The sequence below is a fragment of the Gobio gobio genome (genome assembly GCF_949357685.1).
Source record: "Gobio gobio genome assembly, chromosome: 1".
Taxonomy (NCBI): domain Eukaryota; kingdom Metazoa; phylum Chordata; class Actinopteri; order Cypriniformes; family Gobionidae; genus Gobio; species Gobio gobio.
The window spans coordinates 25,187,565-25,195,192 of record NC_137097.1 but is presented as its reverse complement, the minus strand read 5'-3'; positions in this window follow the sequence as shown (position 1 = coordinate 25,195,192).

Here is a 7,628-nt window from a genome sequence, read left to right as displayed (position 1 = left end):
TTTTTTATAACTGGCTATATAAATCGTTGTTGAGCACATTACTGCTTGTTTCCAACATCAATTGTTGCACATTAATATAAATGAATATAATAAATATAACATAGATATAATCTCGCTAGATAACCACAAAATGTTAACCGGAGTAAGAACCAACTTGAATTGGCCAATCATGAACTGACCGCCGCTCTGAACTCGCTCTCGGTGCAGGCAGGGTGCAGGCTCCGCTCTCAAGTCAGCTCTGCTGCCAGACAGGAAATAATCAACTGACTTTTTTCCATCTACGAAAGGACGTAACTTCTCCGTTGTTTTGGCTACAGTGTATGGCTGCACCACACATCGTGGAAACGGTAGGTAACTGATTAGCACTAATGTAATATTGTTTCACTTCCATTGATCCTCCACTGAAACTGTTGGGAGGCCCGCCTCACACTTTGAAAACCCCCTGAGTTAGATAATCAACGGCTAACTAGGGCTATTTAGTGAATTAACAACACCAGACAAAAATTAACTTGAACCAGATTAACTTTATCAGTGTAATGTTATTTAAAGATGCACTTACTGTGCGTTCACACCGCCGCCGGCGAGAGCGTCAAACTTCGCTCTGGCCGCCCTGCCATCGACGCTGTAGAAAGATTTGTGGACACGCTGCCGCTCTGATGTAGATCGAATGCTTGGTATTTTTTAAAACTGCATTTAAAGGGGCTGCAAAGCAAACAATCATGTTGATCGGCGTTCGTGCAGACTGACCACAGGTAGGGTATAACCGTATAATATAACCTCATGAAATTATTTAAATGTGAAAGTAAAAAAAAAGCAGATTGATGGAAAGAAGTTAACAATTACAGTTACATGTTTGCTAACGAAATAAACCAATTAAAAGTAATTTGTGTGGTGTATAAATAATGTTGGGCGTCTTCTTATCAAACCCGCCGCACCAGCAATGATCAACCTCTCCTCTATTTTGCTTGGGAACTAATGTGGTCGGAACCAAAGTTTACAGCACTGCGTTCTCTGGAATCATCTCAAGCGGAGCACTACTACATTCCCATTGGTTGCCGCTGAACCGCGTCATAGCTCATTACCATAAAGTTAACCTGATTTCAACTCTCCTCGATGCCCAAATCGTCCAAGACGCACCGCTCTCGCCGGAGCTCGCCACCAGGCTCCCATTGAAAATTAATGACTTCCGGCCACTTTTCCGCTCTCGCCGGCGGCGGTGTGAACGCAAAGTTAGGCCATTGCTGCACGCTCACAATGTTGTGTGTTGCGTCCTTAGACAGCATTGGAGCAGTTCCTACATAGACACATGTCTGTGCATGGTAGCTGGTGCTTTCTACATGTGCAGTCAAAAATAGTACAGTGTTGAGTATTTTAAAAACGCAGAAAATAATTTAGCCAAAACTCTGATTCAGGCAGGTCCAGGCAACAAGAGTTGCTCCACAAAAAATGGATGTGAAATTGACAAAATTTGTGTCTGCTTAGGCAGCATAACCATGCAGGCATTGAAGATTTTTGTCACTCTCTTTGATTGGACAACAAAAAATGTGGTGTATGTTTTTTAAACATGGCTACAGTCATCTATAGTTTGCTAAAATAATCCCCATTATGATACAGTGCTTCTCAAAGCAGATTTGTAACGTCTTTTTAAGCAGTGAAAAGCTGTCAATTATGACCAAATGTTGCTTTGGAAACTCATTTTAGTATTTTTAAAATACAAAATACTGTTTATTTTGATACATGCCATGGTTGCTGTAACATGTTTTTTTTTTTTATATAATTGTATAATTTATATACCTTTACAGTTTGAGTATTTTGTATCTTATTTCAAAATACATTTTGATGTATTTTTGCCCATCCCTGAGTAACATTGTAATTCTTGGTATCGCTTGTTCTTATGGTGCGTTCACACCGGACGCGATTCGCGCGAGTGATTTACATGTTAAGTCAATGCAGAGACGCGAAATGGCATTCGGCGGCGAGATTCGCGCGATTGAGGCGGCGCGAAGGACGCGAATTGAGCGTTTTGAACGCGCTGGTTCAGACAATATGATTATCACTGTGATAACATTAAATGACATGAAACACAACCCAGTCTCTTTTTGTTAAATGCAAGTTTATGTATGATCAATAATACAAAAGTATCAGTAATGTATAACAAGCTATACATGAAATAAAGCAAACAATGCAGTCAAACATTCAAAGTCAGTGCTAGTAGGCTAACATTACAACTGCAACGTACAGTTATAGCCTAAAAATATAAAGTAATGAAACTTATCTTTGCCCTCAGCCTAAACGATTTGCCAGGGAACAAATTATAGATCCATGAGACCAAAGATCGGCCGTTACAAGACGAATTATAGCTCGAGACACACCACAGAGACATCAGAGCCAGCGGTAGACGGCAGAAGGACTGGCCGAGGAAAGGTTGCCCTCGCCGGCTTTCACGTGCGCTGAGCGCGCTGTCCGCTGGAGCTCACAGCTCCGACAACGGCAGATAAAATGTTCAAATAGGCACTGTTTATGTAAATAAACCACAGATTTGAGCTTTAAACAACTACATTATCGACTGAAAAAGTCTTAAAACTACGTTTTGTCACACATTAACAGTAGATATGAACAAAAAAAAGACATGTAAACACAGCCCATGTCAGCCATTTCTCAACGAGACGAGCTGCTGTCGGAAGCCCCGCCCATGACGCGAATTCGCATCTGTTGTGCAGTGAATGTCACACGCGATTCGCGCGAGTAAACTCAAAATGTACACGCGTCCGGTGTGAACGCCACATTACAGTACTCATTAGTTATTTTTTCTGTTCCTAGGTTCTGTACCTGTGTATAGAGCTCCGCAGGTCACGTGACCTATTCTGTTTACGACGCTATTTTGTCAGGCAGGACCAGTCGGCGCCAGCATGAGTTTCAGGGCAACAGAGTTCACTGCGCACTTTAATTAAAAACACAGACTTTTACATAGCAAAACATAATATATTAAACATAACAGATGCCTATAATGCCCACGGGGTGCTTTTCACGTGTATCGATAAAGGAACGGATAGCTTTCCAGTCAGGACACCTGTTGCTCCAGCTGTGTGCAAGTTACAACTAGCCTAGTTTTGACGTAAACGGGCACTAAGTTACAATTTATGCACTCCTGAATATTTTAGCGTTGCACCATTAAACTTAGTTGAAGCCTAAATCTACGTATAAACTAAATATTTACGGAAGCCTCCGATCAGGAGTAACGTTAACTGATAGAATAGCAGCAGACTGAACTGCATCAATACGCTCGTTTTACTTGACAGACTTTGGGTGCGTCTCAATCAGCTCCCTAGTTCAGTAGTCAGGGCACTGATCAGGGATCAGCCCATTGCCTTATGTCCTGATTAGTGCCTTGACTACTGAACCAGGAGCTGATAGAGACGCACCCTTCAATTCTTTACACGTATATGATAATGCTGACGTATAGGCCTACATGCGCTTACATTTTAAGAGAGAAAACATGTGAGATACAAAGTTTTCAAAAACATATTAATTAAAAATCACATCGTGTAATTAAGATTCACTGCTAGTGAGAGGTTTATTTAACATACATTTTTAAACTAACTACAATACACGCATATATAGCCTACATGATGCACCAATACACAATTATCTTTATAGAGAATTAGTAGAATTGATGGATTTGATACAGTATCTTTGGCTGCCTGCTCTCCTCCTACATGCTCTTCAGGGGCGTAGGAAAGACTTTGACTTTGGGGGGGACATTTTGGCCACTATGAATCAACGTCCATCCCACCATAATAGTAACATACAGTATGGTGCCATGGTACAACATGTATGTTTTGCTCATGTGATAATGTAACGAGAAAAACAATATTCTGCATGTTGAAATGTGCAGTAAGTGCTCATTTATTTCACCCCCATTTCCTTTAAAAAATCTATTTTGCACTAGGTACACAAAATACTTCTTCTCCGCGTCTTTTGGACAAAAATGTCCCCATTGGAACCCATTAAAACTGCAATTTTTAATCCCATTGCCATTTAACTATAAAATGATGCAATCTTTGTTAATAGTTTTTTTTTTAATGTTGGCAGAAAATAGGCTAAAACAAACTTGCCCTCAAATAGAATCGATATAGACAAAACAGCATATTAATAACCTAATAGAGATTGAACAGGCTACTCTAAACTGCGATTATTCTGGTTAAAGTGTGTTTTTTTTTGTTTTTTACAAATGAAAAATGTATGCATATAACATTTTATATATTAATGTTTATATATTAATGAGACTAATAATAATTATTATATTCGATAAATACAAATATTTAACAAAATTTGAAATATTACTATTACAATAACATTTTCATTATTTAAAAAAATTTAATTGAGTATTTAAGAATATAACAATATAATAATATTATTAATAATAATAATGACATTTATATTTTACAGAAATTGTTGGGTTACCTGTTAATATGCAGACAGCATATGACTAAAAATCATTAGAAAGGTCTAAGGATTTAATGTAAAAAATAAATGAAATTCTGTGCTTTTTATCTGTGATATCAATTTAGTCTATGTATTTAAGTCTATGTATTTAATATGAAATATGAGCCTCTTATGCATCCACTGTGGGGAAAAAAACTGTACATTGGAGAAAAACATGGATTGTCATATAGATTTATTTAGAGATAAGTATTATTTTTCTTATTTGTTACCCAAACGTTTCATTCCTACTGGAAGCCAGAGGGCGCCCTTGAGCAGAAACTCCACATTTGCCTCAGAAAGTAATCGTTAGCCCTAATGTGAAGCTAGCGATGTAGGATAAACAGAAGATAGAAACGCTTTGACTGATGAAATAAACAAGACAATAAACACGACTGCATCAAGATATGGTGTATTTGAGTTCTTCAAGCCTTCACTATTTTCATAATAATAAGGTGTGCAGTGCTGATTGAGTGCAGACTTTATCACTGTATAGAATAATATAAAACAATGCATGTCTGCCTCATTCTGTCCAACAAAATACAACGTTATTAAACGTAGACGTATTTTGCGGGCAGGTAATTGCCTTTATCATGGGATTTGTGGTTTTATCACCGCATATGTGTCCCCCAGAAAGAACTACAACACACCGAACGAACGCTCTGAGGGCAGCGTAGCAAAGACTCTAGAGCTCCGCTTTGTAGTCTATGATTCGATACCATTTTGCTACTGTGTAACGTTAAAGGTCCCGTTTTGCGTGTTTTTTTGTAGCTTTGATTGTGTTTACAGTGTGCAATATAACATGTGTTCATGTTTCATGTGTAAAAAAACTGTATTTTTCACACAATTTACTTATCTGTATACAGTATTTTGTATAATAATACAAAATACTGAACTTTGGTTAAAACTACGAAAAAAACTAACTGAAAGACTGTTGCCTGATGTAGGCCTACAGTTTGTCTTATTGGTGTGGGGTTTGCGTATGGTGAAGGCTACTGTTATGATGCACAATAGAGCCTAATGGAAACATTACTCGTCGGCTTACCTCCAAGCTACACTGGCCGAGTTTTTTGCCCTGGTAAATAAGTGGTCGTTTTCACCTCTCAATTGAATAAAGTGAGCTGTGTGTTCATTGCTCCCTAAAACCAATAGAAATATATTAGAAAAAGTTTTGCCTCACATCACGTAAGAAATTAAGCTGCGCACAGCTAACATTTTTAGTTAAAGCACTTTAGTGTATTTCAGTGAAATAAAACACAATAGCCTACTTACATTTAAATGTGAACTCCTCGGACGCCACAGAACTCTCTCCCGCCATGTTCATAGAAAATTCTACCATCACCTGCGCGCATTTAATTATGGGGTGGGGTAGTCTTGCTCCATCTGTTGTAGCCTTCAAAGGCCGAACCGATGGACAGGGTTGCCAGGTCTGAACAACAAAACCCCTCCAATTGCTTATCAAAAGTAGCGGAATCACTGTCAAAATGGGCCAAAATATGCCAAAACAGACTGGTAGAAATATTGCTAAAGTAAAGACACCTTAAACCTGTGACTATACAAACAATCCACAGCAACAGTAAATGCAGCCCAATTCCAGACTTGGCAACACTGAACCCAGTGGGCTATTCACCTTATTCTGCCTCGCCCACTTTTATAACGTTGCTCTTTCGCATTTTGTCATCCGACTTCCGCTAAACTGACGCGGCACATCCGTTAGTTATTTCAGTAGTTCGAAGATTATTTATAGATAGCTATAACTTCAACAAAATGACGAATAAAGTTAATTCCGTAAATGTTTTAAATTGGAAGCACGGAGAAAACTTTATAAGACGATCAGATGGACTCATGCTGTCACATCCATCTTCATTGGTAACGTGGGTAGACGATATGAAGAAGTGGCCTGAGGTAACCTACGGGGACATATTTAATTACTTTGTCCTGTCTGAAGGAGTTGATGGGGCAGCTATGAAAAATTATAAAAGTACTGAGGCCTACCAATATCTACACTGTTGCTTTCCACAAGATATTTGCAGCTTTGTAAATAAGCAGGAATGTGAATAATTAGGGTTAATGATAGGATATTAGATAATTGGGGTGGGATGTAGGTGAGGACTGGTTTTAAATCAGTTGTGTTAAAGATAACATTGTGATTTTGTGTTTTAGAAAATGTATAATTTAATAAAAGTTGTTTTCAGAAGCTAAAGATGCCTTCTACTGATGTTCATGTAGAGGTAATATTTCACCATTTCTTTTTCATATGTAATAAACCAAGATGGAATTACTTAGTAAACTTGACATTACTTATTCCTTCAAATCAGATTACTTTAATTCCTTTAAGTTTGAAGGGGAATCTACAGAGCTCACATTATATGGTTTTACACATTAAATTACTGACAGGTAACATCTGGTCACATTGTAAAGATTTATTAATAATTATGTACAACAGGTAACATAGTAACGGTTTATAAATAATTATTTGCAACAGGTAACATCTGGTAACATTGTAACGGTTTATAAATAATTATTTACAGCAGGTAACATCTGGTAACATTGTAAAGATTTATTAATAATTATTTACAACAGGTAACATCTGGTCACATTGTAAAGGTTTATAAATAATTATTTACAACAGGTAACATCTGGTCACATTGTAAAGGTTTATAAATAATTATTTACAACAGGTAACATCTGGTCACATTGTAAAGATTTATTAATGATTATTTACAACAGGTAACATCTGGTCACATTGTAAAGGTTTATAAAAATAACTAACTTGCACTATTTACACTGATTAGTTAAAGCAAAACCACAGTAAAATGTATCGACAGACGTGGAATGCACCTACAAATCAACACTTATTCATCCTCAAAATCAGAAATTATGTCGCTTTGAAGGTTACACAGGGCTGCACAAATTAGCAGAATTTTATCAGTTTTAGGGGTGAGGTTAATTGGAACTGTTTGAGAGAGGATTTTGAAGTTTTTCAGTCGGCATATGACCCGCTCAACGTGGACACGTACATTGGCGATGCGCCTAGTGTTTGTGGTGTCTTCTTCAGACAGTTGCATGCCTCTCTTGGTGAATGCTGGAATGACAAGTTTCACCTTCCTTTCATAGAGGAGATTGGTAATAGTGAAGCCTCTGTC